This window comes from Mugil cephalus, chromosome 4 (genome assembly GCF_022458985.1).
Source record: "Mugil cephalus isolate CIBA_MC_2020 chromosome 4, CIBA_Mcephalus_1.1, whole genome shotgun sequence".
NCBI lineage: Eukaryota > Metazoa > Chordata > Actinopteri > Mugiliformes > Mugilidae > Mugil > Mugil cephalus.
In genome coordinates this window covers 26,038,818-26,052,100 of record NC_061773.1, presented here as the reverse complement: position 1 = coordinate 26,052,100, position 13,283 = coordinate 26,038,818, and the positions used below count along the sequence as shown (strand labels likewise).

The window sequence follows — 13,283 nt, the reverse complement described above, 5'->3', positions numbered from 1 at the left end:
CTTTCACCTTGAAATATTATCAGAGGTACTTATTGAGCAAATAACCCAGCATCATATCAATCAATCAGCAATATTACATCACACTCACGTTGACTTTACTCGCTGAATATGTACACAGTATTATAGTGTATTTATGTTTCATGTTTTAGACAGAAGACTCGTTAATTCGTCTCATTCCTGTGACTTAAAGTGTGTAAAAGAAACACAAAGGCCCGGACGTACAGTAGAGCTGCTGGTCAATGTCAAGCTCATGGATGGGCGATAAAGTTAATTCTTTAACTCTGATGGAGGGCGCCTGCTCCCTCAATCCAGATGGCCATCGCAAAATACTTTCAAGGATTCAATAAAGAGAGAGATGTAGGAAAGGAGGAGGAGGAGGAGGCGGAGGAGGAGGAGGAGGAGGAGGAGGAGGACAGCTGCCGGCGTGGTGCTGTTGGAGGACCAGCTTGAAGCGTTACAGGAGTTAATATGTCAGGTATTAAAGACTAATTCGTTTAAGAAAGCACTTTTCACTGAGACCTGCCTGTCAATAGCTGGACACCAGAGCTGTTATCAACCCCCGCTCATTCAACGCGGTCACTAATTATGTCCAGAAAGATAAAACTGCAGACAAGAAAAAATCAATATTTCTGTTTAAATCAACGCTAGTGTGTGTTAGCGCTCTCTTGTGAAGTTTGTAAAGGTAGACAACTGTAAAAACATGAGGTTAAGGACAATTTAAATATCTAATGTACAGAAACTCTACCACCCACAATAACACAAACACCATCCGAGACAAGTTTCAGTCCAGAATTCACCTCTACTTCGGTAGCAACGCTTTCTATTATGGTTTCTACATCCAGACGGTGGAGAAAACGTGGAGCGCACTCACAGTATGTATTCTCTGTGACGCCAGTGTCCACAGTGCACGATTGTCTTTGAAATCATAGCACAGCTCCCAGCAAAGAGGTGTCTTTGTGAAGCTTAAAGATGCATTATTCAAAATCTGGGGTTTCCCTCACAATGCACAACTGAGCCGCTATGATCTCATCATACATTCATATTTATTGCAGTACATATTTATTCGTTATATATGTGTCTTCATTCGGACTCGGTTAAAGTCCTCTCAGTACAAAAACACGTAGTAATTGATAGCATGTCGGTACCTGTGTCAGTGCAGCCCTTGTGTCCAGGTTTACAGCGGTGTCACCATCTCTATCCATCCTTTAGCATCCGAGGAAAAAAAAAAAAAAAGAAAAAAGAGGGGAGACAACAGCAAACACACAAGACTGAGCCGCTGTAAAATCCACTGAGAAGAAAAGGTGTCACCACTGTCAAAACACACAAACAAAAAACAAAAACGCAGGAAAATACTACACTTCTCTGCCTGTCTCTTTCATTCAGTTTATTTCCTTCCCTCTGTCCCTTTCTCTCTCTCTCTCTCGGCGCTCCGACTGTTTCTCTCAGTCACAGATTCTCCATCTGTCACCGCCTCTGCTCTATCACCCCTCCCACCTCATGAATAATTAATGAGCCTCAGACACACTCACACACACTCACACACACACGCTCTACTGCTGTCAGACAAACTCACACTCACACACACACACACACACATGCAAGTCAAATACAGTGGAAAACCTGCATTTGATTATAGAAACATGTTTCTGCTTTAGTTGGGGTGAAGAAGTCTGTTCCACTCCAGTGGGGTGTTACTTTGGCCGGAAAAAAAAGAATAAGACATATAAATAACATGAAACTAAATCTGGTCCCAGGCTTAAAAACACTTGGGAAGGACAGACAATGTTTCGCAAGCAAGACGTAAAGATTCTCCAAAGTACGATACAGTTGCACTCAATAACCTGAGTAAAAAAAAAAAAAAAAAAACACTTCAAGACCCAGAAAGTTGTGTAAGGAGGAGGAAGATTGATGACCGGGCAAACCATTGGAGAAATCACAATGACTAAATTAATCATCTGGAACTGATTTCAAGTCCCGGTTTTTGCTTAAATAAACCCCAACGTCGTCGAGTGTATTTCTGCAGAAGTGAAAACACAGATGGTTTCATTGTTCCTGCCCCTGGGTTTTAGCCCCGTACAGTGCAGGCGGCTTCAGTGTCCGTAGCTTTAAATACAGCTGAGCTGCTATTATCTATCTATCTATCTATCTATCTATCTATCTATCTATCTATCTATCTATCTATCTATCTATCTATCTATCTATCTATCTATTTTAAATACCAGTTAAGTTTACAATATTCTCATTGATAAGGCTAATAAACCTGTGCAATATTTCCTGATACGATGTGTGAGCTGTAAAATGAATTCAAGCAAAGGCTAAACTCGTCCCTGCCACAGCTAAAGACTGAGATGATTGTTGTGCAAAACAAAATGAATGAATCGACTGAAATGTCTGATTTGTCTTGACAAAGAACGACGTGCAGCGAACGGGTTTTTGCATTCTTTAGTTCTGCGTTACGTTGAGTTTATGTGGCGACGCAGAACACAAAGAGCTGTGACTGGACCACTTGGTTGTAGCATGTTTCCGCTTTAGTGTCTCCGGCTGCTTCTCCTTCTCCGTGATTTTCGAAATTGATCGTTTTGGATCAATGAAGAATCTGTAAGGTTCACCAAGGAGGTCTTATACGACGCGTGAAATTTCAGCCGATAGTTTCAGTCGCCATTGTTGAATTTGAAACAAGAAGTGGAGAGTGATGCAAAAAAAAGGCAAAAAAAAAAAAAAAAAAGACACAGCGCTGTGTCAGAGATGTAAACTAACAAAGTAGAGCTACTTCACTACTGTACTTAAGAACTAAAATACTGTATCTTTACTTTACTGGAGTTTTATTTTTTTTTTTCTCCTACTTTCACTTTTACTTTACTACATATTTTCGATGAGTTTAATACTTTTAATGTGACACATTTTTTTTAACGCGCTGCATAAAACCCCGCCCCCAAACCGTCATCGTCCAATCATACGCCCTAGCAACCGCTACTATGGCAACGAGGCCCGTTAGGCTGCCGAACCTAAATGGTGAAGCGGTGTTTCTTTAGCACATGTTTGTCGGACTCTAGGTAGAGTTTGGCTCCGTGGGTCGTGTTCTTCCCAACATGAGCGGTGCCTTAAGTGGATCAAACAGCGTGGAAGACCCGACTCCAGCTAAATCTCAACAAAATAAACCTACAGCATAAAGCTCCAAAGGTAAGAATGGGCTAAAGCTATAGTGACAGCTAGCTAGCTAGCTAGCCTCGAGCTAGCAAGATGCTCAAACTGTATATCAAAGTTATGGTTACTGTTGACGTATATTAGTAATATTAAATAATAAAAATAGTTAAATAAGAAAAATAATGTTTTGGATTTGGGTGAATGAATAAATAAAAGTGAATATCATAATTTATATTAACATTTGAAGTCATGTAAACGATGGTATTCAATTTGTTTTAACTGCACTCTTTAATAACCACATAACACAATACTTTTACTTTCAGTACTCAAGTAGTAAATATTAAAATAAAGTACTTGCAATAGTTAAGTGCATAAAATGCCGAATATTTAAGTACTTGTACTTAAGTGTGGTGCTTAAATAACACTTAAACTCCAGTCACTACTTGTACTTTTAATCAACTTTGGGTCTCTAGCACTTTATACACGTCTGCTGAAGACCCAGATCTCTGTGGATCTGCATGATAAAAATGAAAATAGACTGTAAGTTACTCCCACATTTTCCTCAGTCACCCACAAAAGCTGAAACATGTAGGCCAGCCGTGAACGAACACAAGCCGCACGCAAACGCGTGAAGGCGTAGAAGACGTCTTAGGTCATGCGTGAATGCAGAGCGTGAATGCACACACACACACACACACACACACACACACACACACACACACACAGTGGGGGATCCCCCCCCCCCTCAGCTGGAGGCCATCTGAGTTTTCTCATAGGCGAGACATGGCTGGAGGGGAGGTCAGTCAGAAATCAAATGTGGGTGGAAGGGAAAACCAGCAAAAATACACAGAAATGCCCGTAACCGTCAGACCTACTGCACTACTCAGATAATAAGTAGTGGAGAGACTGCAGCAGGACCAACTTTAATCGGCTAATCTCACTAGCTGCCTTTCCATTACCCCTAGAAATATAATACCTAATATAATCGCAATAAAAACTGGTAATGGAAACATGTATTTCAAAATATCTAAAGCTAAAACACTTGTATGCTCCCATGATGAGGTGGTTTTTCAGACGTATCGATGCAATGGAAGCACATATTTTGCATTTCCCTGTCACCGGTGTCACCAGAGATGACACATGGGGTCGTGACCAGTTCATTTGAAGTCCATCTTCCTCAAAGTGAAGTCTCACATGACATAAACTTAAGAGAACTGTGGGATATTATATAGCATATAACACCTTTCAGTGGAAACACATATGTAGCGAAGTTGTACTTTATTAAAATTTCAGAAATATTTCTTTTATTTTGTGAAAAAAGTGTAATGGAAACACGGCTACTGTCGACAGAATTCAAACTGCACCCATTTGAACATTACTCAAAAAGATCAAACCTCACTCTGTTGTAAGTCCACTCAGATTTGCGCTTTGTAGTGTTTAATGTTATTGTAAAATAGGTCAATATGTTGTATTGAATGGATTGTTACTCTCTTATTTTCAACACTATTATGTACAAAATGTTCATTTGTGTCCTGTCTACAGGGGATAAAAGTTTTTTGTTTTGTTTTTTTGACCCGGGGGGAGGCACCCCGAGGTGTTTTCGGGGGCAATAGGAAAATCAACACAGGCACGGTATTGTTTGAGACGTGCAAATATATTTCCCATTTGTTATGAGACCATGTTTGACATTACACTTACATTGACTTGTGTCATGTGTATATTTTTGTAAAGTGCTTATTCTATTGTTTTCATATTTGTACTACTTCAGCCAAGAGCTACTGCCCATAACTGTGTTATGTTCTCACATAATAACATAAATAAATAAAGGATTCTTAAGTCTTGATTAGACCATGGTGGAGTAAATTAGACCCTGCTGGGCCACCATAGTATTAATATTGTATGGGAAACACTGGAATTACAGTAGTTGGATATTATACTGTATATTTTGTAGGGGTGTAGCATATATAATGTAAATAATAGTTTGATATCTTGCGAACATTTTGTTTCAAATAGCTAAATATTTATTAATCGAAACATTTAAAATCCAGCTAATGAGAGAGAAAATGCTTAAAGCAGACAATTTACAATCTAAGGAGGAACATCTTAAAGAAGCGACCTGTAGGTGGGAACAGAATCACGGAGGGATTTTAGTTTTGGCGCCGTGTTTGTCGGCTTGACCTTCCGACCTCAGCCAACATTTTCAGGTCCCTTCTGCCTCCAACCACATCACCAACGAATCAATAATAATCCCCCCCTCCCTTCACCCCCTTCCCCATACCCTGCCGCTGCTTGCACCAACATGCAAATGAACCACGCATATTATTAAAATTATGCCCTGACAACAATAGGATAACCTCAGCCCCCTCCTCCTGCTTTTCCTTAAGACATGCGCCAAGACATTCACGCACACACACACACACACACACAAAAAGTGCCCAAACAAAAGCAAAGATAACATCAACTCGTGCCCAGATGGACTCCAGTCAGTTGACCTCTACTCAGACCAACTACAGACAAGCAAAGAGACAAAAGACACAGGAGACAAGTGCGACCTCCTCATTTATCAACACAAACACACACAACCGACCTGAAGCTTGGAGCCCATAGTTTCCACCAGTCTGATGTAACATGCGGATTAATAATGACTTGAAATTTGGATGTTGAGTCACAAAACTGACGGGAAGAAAGATCTCAATTAAGACTCGAAAGCAAAAACTCCAAATGTAACTTAGGTTTAATGAAATCAAACCTGTTGCTACCATAGACTTTATAAAGATGGAAAACCTCTTAAAAAATTAAGCTAGAGCAAGTAGAGCTCCCCCTGGTGTCTGGCTTCAGTATAGGTCATAAGCTCCACCTCCTCCATGTTAGTGGGCGGGACTTGGGCCGAAACTAAAACTGTAAATTATACGTCAAATAATTGTTTTGTTCAAGGATGTTTTCTGTCATTTTAGGTAGTTAATATAATATTGATGTATGTTCAAGTGTCAATTTTTTTGGATAACTTTAATTTTTAGTGACCACTGGATGTCCTGCTAACCGCTCCGTTAACCATGAGAGTAGAAAAAACTATTTTTACAATTAAGTTCGGGGTATAATCCAACATTTCCTTGTCCTCCTGGTGGAGGTGGAGCGTAGCATTAATTAAACACGAGTTTCAGTTTGACCAAGGCAAGGAAGTGGGGACGCATTGTCCATATTTATATACAGTCTTTGGTTGCTACATGATAGAAGATATTTGTGCGATATACACTACATACATACATATATATATGTGTGCAAAACTTGCCTAAATGTAGCACAATTTCACTCCAGCCTGACACCACAGAAACAAGCACCAGAAACCAATATTCATTATTTTTTTTCTAGACTTCTAGTTCAATTTTTAATCAGGAACGGTAACAGTGAACACATTAAAGCCAGATGAACACATACATTTTTACATTTTAATTCATAAATACACACCAAGGATACTATGGCAAGTCAGGAAAATACAAATGTATGTGCCTCACTGGAATGCATATTAGGAAACTAGGACAGCTTCGTAGCCAGACAATAACTGGACTCATTACACTGTACAACGGGGAATGGTGGGGGGGGGGTTGTTAATTAACTCTGTTGTTGACCCTCACCGACACACACACACACACACACACACACACACACACACACACACACACAGTAACTGGACCCTTGCTGCGAGGGGTTGTATAGTCCCACAAGTGATGTAGACAAAAAGCAACACTCATTAGTCAAATTAACGTGTGTGTGTGAGTGTCTTTTCATGTGTGTGTGTCCTCTACCTGCAGACTACAACATGTTGCCCATCCACACACACACATTCACACACTCTTTGTTAGGTGTGTTTGGCTGCGTGAATGTCTACATTTTTCCCCATAATAAAAATCCAAACCTTCCTACTGTCAGGTCTGGATTTCCATGTGTGTGTCTGTCCAGGCCTGAACCATGCTGAGCGAATACAGTATGTGGGCAACTATCAATGAGCCTTTGTCCGGTAGATTGGGCCAAACATGGTGGACGGGCGACAGTTTTAACAATCTGTGGGCTCTTTATGACGTAAACTGTTATGTGTGCAGCATATTGTTGTTTATTGCATGTTTTTTCTGATTCTGTTCTGTGGATGTTGGGGGTGTGCAAAGCATCCTTTGTTTAGGAAAAAAAAGTGTGAGTGAATGGGTAGATGTGTCTGTGGTTGCAAAGCGCTTTGAGTACCAATAGGTAGAAAACCGCTATGTAAAAGCAAGTCCATTTACCATTACCAGTAGATAACGGTCTGAATTACCGAGCTAACAGACGAATGCTAACATGAGAGAACCTGACGTGTCAATACTAACGTAACGTATCGGAATAATCTCCCCGTCAAACTGAGCTACTGTGACGAAGCTATTTCCCTTGTGGATGAATAAAGTCTGTCCAAGTCAAAACTGACCTCTCAGTGAGGAAAGCTAGGACAGCCGGAAAACCTCCCACATTCTTGTTGTTATTTCCCTCTAATGAAGCAGTTAGTGCCATGAACAGACGGCGTGTTTAGGACGAGTGCCAAAAGAGGAAGAGAAAGCATCATATGCACAGTATGAATGACTGACAGAAGATTATTGTTTCTAATGAGCATAAATTAACACCTTTAAAGTCTTTGTTGCTGTAAAACCTCCATAGCGTTTAGTCTAGTATGTTCTACTTGCCTCTGGATGAGATTAATTATTTCACAAGATTAATGAATTCTAGGATATTTGAATAACACGGAATAATATGTTTAGTTAATCCATAGTGATATTATCACTGCACAGAAGCAGAAGAATGACATGGAACGAAATTATGCACTCAGGTCCCAGATTATTCCCCATAGTAACTATAATATATAGATGTAAATAAACAGTATAGATAAAAATTAACAGCAGCATGAATTGTGCAACTTTGTAAAAGGAAAATGTGGATGTGGAACAAATGGGGTTGTGCAATTCTCCCAGCTTCACCAAATATTAACAGTCATACAGTTTCTGGGAAGAAGCTGTTTCTCAGTGAGTATTAACTCAGTTATTTTCAGCCGCTACTCGCTTCTTTAGCCCTATTAGTTTGTCGGGAGGCGGGGGGCTGGGAGCAGCTGCTGCAGACAGTGTGGAAGAGAGAGTGGCTGGTTGGAGGTAAACAAGACACACCGGTAATTGAGCAACCATGGCGACGATGATGCTGAATATCCTGGACAGAAAAAACAATCAGATAAAATCCGGGGCTGCACATGACACAACTATAGAGAAACCTCACATATACATATATACATCTGTCTAATCTCAAACACTACTTGTTTGATTGTTTGATGATGAATTGATTGTGTAAAATCAAGGAGCATTGAATGTAATGATAAACAAAAAATGGAGACCGTGGTGCTAGCTTTAAATCTTAGTAAAAACAACTAAAGTAATAACTATGTGCTTTTGCGCAATGCCTCCAGGCTCGAGAGAGTCTGCAAAAACACAATAAATAAATACTAACTGTCTATCTTGTGACAGTAAACAGAACAAGTAACACAGACAGAAAGTGAAGAAGGCTCCAGGAAGTTAACACAACAACAATGAGCACAGAACAGACTAGAGACAGTGACAGCAGGACATGGCATCAGCGACGTGTGCGTAAAAGTGTGCTTATTGTAAAGAAACCCTGCCTAACCACCATGGACCCCCCTCCCCTCTCCTCCTTCTCCACACACATCTTTGTCTCCAGCAACAGGAGGTGTGGTGGCTTTTCTACAGTTAATGAGGCAGCGGGGGCCTCAAGGGCCAAGCGGAGGTCGGGGTTATTCATTTACTTAACCCTAAGGGCTTCAATAGCCCACTTCCCCCTTCCATATACAAATATATACACACATACACAGTACACCACAAGATACACACTGATACATGATGCTCCATAGTTAAAAACACATTTTTTTCTCAAGTGATAAAGTACGTCTTATCTGAGAGCAACACACACACACACATGCTACAGCTGAACACAATAGTCCTGGAGTCTGGTGTCACAATAGCTTTGGGTAGCAGCTGGTCAGCAGAAACCAAAGGACTCCGAAACACAAGTGTCAGTGTGTGGAAGATGGAACATGTACAAGACTCTGCATGTCTGAGGACGTGCCAAGACAACAACAAGAACGAGGCAAGACGACTTAACTGGCCATCTGTGGCATGGAGGCCATGTGGAACATCTGTGCTGATCAATAAGACACACAAGCACACACACATTCAGTTGTGCAGCCACGTTGGTGCAAAGGCACATTCACTAACAAGTCCACGCCTGGGTTAATACGAAGAGCTTTATTTGGCAACGTTAAAGGGGATTGGAAAGGAATGAAGGGTTCAAGGGGAAGGGGTGAAGGGGATGATGGATGGTATGGAGATGATCGTGGTTTGCCGAAGTCTGGATGCAGGAACCTGGTTAGAAATTCAGGGTGGGGGCCTGATAATGTAGGAGAAGAGAGAACAGAAAGGGGTTTGAGAACTGAGCCAAAGGAGAGGTTAGATGCAATTAGATTAGATGCGATCTAATTGGATGTTTGAGCCGAGGTCTTATTCCTGAACCTAAGTTATTTAGCTTAATTAAATGTGTTGTGTGCATATTCAGTTCTGCTGAGTCATGATAATGGTAAATGTGGATTTTTTCTCGTCTACTCGACAATTCGTCTAAGAACAACGCATCAGCATGGCCTACAGAGCACAGACCTGCTGTGGCTAAACTCCAGCTTTGAGATTTATTAGGTCTGTATTAATAACTCTAACACTAACATTGGCTGATTTTCGTCCTTTGTGTATGTTGTCACATGAGTGTTTCCTCACTCTAATCCCTGTGTTTTTTCCACTGGTACGTGTTTGTTAGTGTTTGTGTATTAAATCAGACTAACATACTGTGCACAGCCACCATCCTCTCACAGGCTTGGATAATCTTACATGCCAACAAGTAAATAAAACATAACTAAAGGTTGTTTTATTTTAGGGATCTCTAGCTATGTGTATTGATTTTAGAGCCAGCTAAGCTGTCCTAGAATTTGGTGTAATACTTATTGAATAAATATCATTAAGATGTAATTTCCAAGGGGATTCATTCCAGGGAGGGCTGGAGTCTACCCCAGGTGTCATTGGGTGAGAGGAGTTTATCTCCAGTCTCTCTCAGCGCTAACACAGAGAGACAGACAACCATTCACACTCACACCTATGGCCAATTTAGAATCACCAATGAACCTAACGAGTTTCATAGGAATCATTATACAGATACCATCAAGAAGCATCGTCCCACTAAACATGAGTGTGTATAAACAAGGGCCCTGCAATCAGGACTATTAGGACTGAATAACTGTGAAGAGAATGACATCTACAACAAGACAATAAGCCACAATGAACTCCTTTATAAAACACCAGCTTCTTGAAGGGCCCCTTAATGAATGCATCACAAGCCTGGGTGAATCAGAATTCTGTAGACGCCGATACCAATGTCGAAACAAATGGACTGTGAGAAAGAAAAATAAAAAAGTGTCTGACGGAAACACGGATGCTGGAGATTGTGTGAATGTGTCTAGGTGGTAGGGTGACCTATATGTGTCAGTGCAGTTTGTTTCGAGAACCCTGGGCTTGGGTTATATTTGGTCATCCCAAAATGTAACTCGACCAGCAAGAACACACACGCATACAGCCTGCAGTCACAGACTAGATATGTGCTCTGGTCTATCTGAATCACCAAGCCCGAATAAAAAGTGTTAGTTCTAAATCTGTACAGCCGATGAAGTTTCATGTTTATTTGCCTGGAAAAAAAGGACAGATACCCTACTTTAAGACATTTGATTTATGAAGACGCCCTACATATTTACTGATTGTTATGTATGAAAATAATTGGTGAAATTCTCATATCACTATGCTGCATTTATCTTGGTTAGTGTGAGCTTAGTTTAATATCCTGGTCCTGGAGACAGTTCAATTTTGCACATATTCAATCCCCGCACTGTGTGTGTGTGTTTTTGAAGGTCAGTGGAAGTGATTTTATGGTTTAATACCCTTGACATCTCTTTGGATTTATGTTTGACCTGTGAAGCTCCATTGACTTCAGATTACTCTACTACACAGCACACAATAATAAAGTCCTCGTCGCATGGGCTGAGTTTTACCTGGCTACTTACGGTAATTTTAGAAGCCTATTTCTCATAACACAGAGGCCCTGTGACAAAACTAATGTCATCATATTTAATTTTAAAAATATATTTTGTATTATCAATGAATTCACAAAGGAACTACAGCTGTTAAAAAGTGGAGTGGAGTAAAACACAGGGGCTGTGTCCAAAATCGTTCAATCCCATCGCTCCCTAACCCCTACCCCCATGAACCTCGCCATAAATCAGCTGATTTTGATGAGAAACACACAAAAAAACGTCTTAACACAGAATTAGACTTTTTGCAATGCTTTATGGTGAATTTTGACTTCTGTTTGTAGGGCATTGAATTTGATTGATCGTTAAGGTTTCAGACACCACTACCCCATACAAGACCCTATATAGGGGTTACATAGGACTCTATCCAGTCGTGTCTGAAGCCTTGGCGATTAAATTCAGTGCCCCATATAGGGGACTATAGGGCCCCATATAGAGGTTACATATGGACCTATAGAGGGGTTATATAGGGCTCTATGTAACACCTATATAGGACCCTGTAGTACCTTATATAGAGCATTGAATTAATCGCTAAGGTTTCGGACACCACTACAGAATAACATGATCCCTATATAGGGCCATATATAGGGGTCATGGGGGTAGTTAGGTTGTTTATCCTGTGTGAATGCACCATATGAACTATGAAGTTATATCTGAATCACATGACGTCCCCAGGTAAAACTAATCCCATGTGAATAGGGCTATACACCTAAACACACGAAGGCTGTGAGTGATTGTCTTGTCTGCACATTAAACAAGTGTAGACATCGTTACCTAACACAAGTCAGCTCCCAAAGGATCAAGAATAAAAACAGGAAAAGCAAGCAAGTCTTCCAGCTGTTTTAACTTTCAACTAGGTAGTGGAGGCTGCAACTAATTCCCAAGAACATAAGCAAAGAAGAAGGAGGTAGACTGAGATGGGATATGTGACAAATCAATAGCTTCATGTATTTAGTGAATCTATTTAATTTATACTTATTTAGTATGAACAAGCGTACAGTAAACTGTGCTTCAAGGTTTCTTTTCATTCAGTCATGGTAAGATTCCTAATACCATTCATTAACTCAGAATTCCTACTGACTTGCCCACTCAAGTCAAAATGGATTGTCTCGAGTCAATGGGGATTAAATGTGCACAAAAGGACAATTTTTATTCATCCATGCCTGCTGAGCCACTGACCTTCAGCGTTACGACTATGAACTTCAGCAGGGTGTTACAGCTCATGGCTACAGCCTCATAAACACCTAAAATCACTCATCAATCAACGTTAGTTTGTCTCCATGTGCGCTCTCAACTGTTCACGTCTGCGTCTTCTAACTTCCTGATAATCATCCAACCAGACACGATGATTCTGAGTACCCATTTTGCTCTGGAGTACGACCTTTGAGGTGATTGGCTGTGCCATTCTCAATGGGGCCAGAGCCTTGTCAAATCTAACTAGTCGTGGATGTGCCCGGGCTAGCCTAATTAAGGGCTCTGAGATAACAAAGTCCAGGCAATAATTGATGAGCGAGGACCACAGGAATAGATTGGTGACCTCCGGAAAAATCTCATCTGCTTTCGTCTCTTCTGGCATTCATCTTCTGTTCTCTGTCTGTCTCAGTCTCTGTCTGTCTCTTTCTCCATAGGCGGTAAGACAATGTTATACCCAAAGCCTTGTCTTAATACGTTTAAAAAAGCAATCTTCAACATCACTGGTGATGTCCGATATCATAATGTAGGCTTTTCTATGTAGGCTGGCTAATACCAGTAAGCAATCACACATTTCTCAGCCATCACTGTCTTCTCTACACTGAAGTAAATGGGTCGTTGTTGCATGCATTCGCCTCAATCATCAGTATATGTTCATTTATAAAGCCATTCTGGGTAAAATTCCTTCTTATTTAAGCTCCCTTTCAACGTGGAAACAACAAGGTTACAATCTCCGCCCATTTGGACA

General features: G+C 40.6%; 1 protein-coding gene across 16 annotated transcripts in view; it reads right to left on the bottom strand.

Annotated features, from left to right (window-relative positions):
- nfasca (neurofascin homolog (chicken) a) overlaps window positions 1–13,283 on the bottom strand; it is a 111,108-nt gene that overhangs the window by 79,617 nt on the left and 18,208 nt on the right. For 3 of the 16 annotated variants that reach the window (XM_047582455.1, XM_047582462.1, XM_047582464.1), the window contains exon 1: window positions 1,146–1,479. The exons of 1 other annotated variant lie outside the window; for it this stretch is intronic. The gene's annotated coding sequence lies outside the window, so the exon portion shown is untranslated. Of the gene's footprint in view, window positions 1–1,145; window positions 1,481–13,283 lie in introns of those variants that run through there. 12 more of the 16 variants (XM_047582460.1, XM_047582458.1, XM_047582461.1 and 9 more) reach the window with 8 other exon arrangements.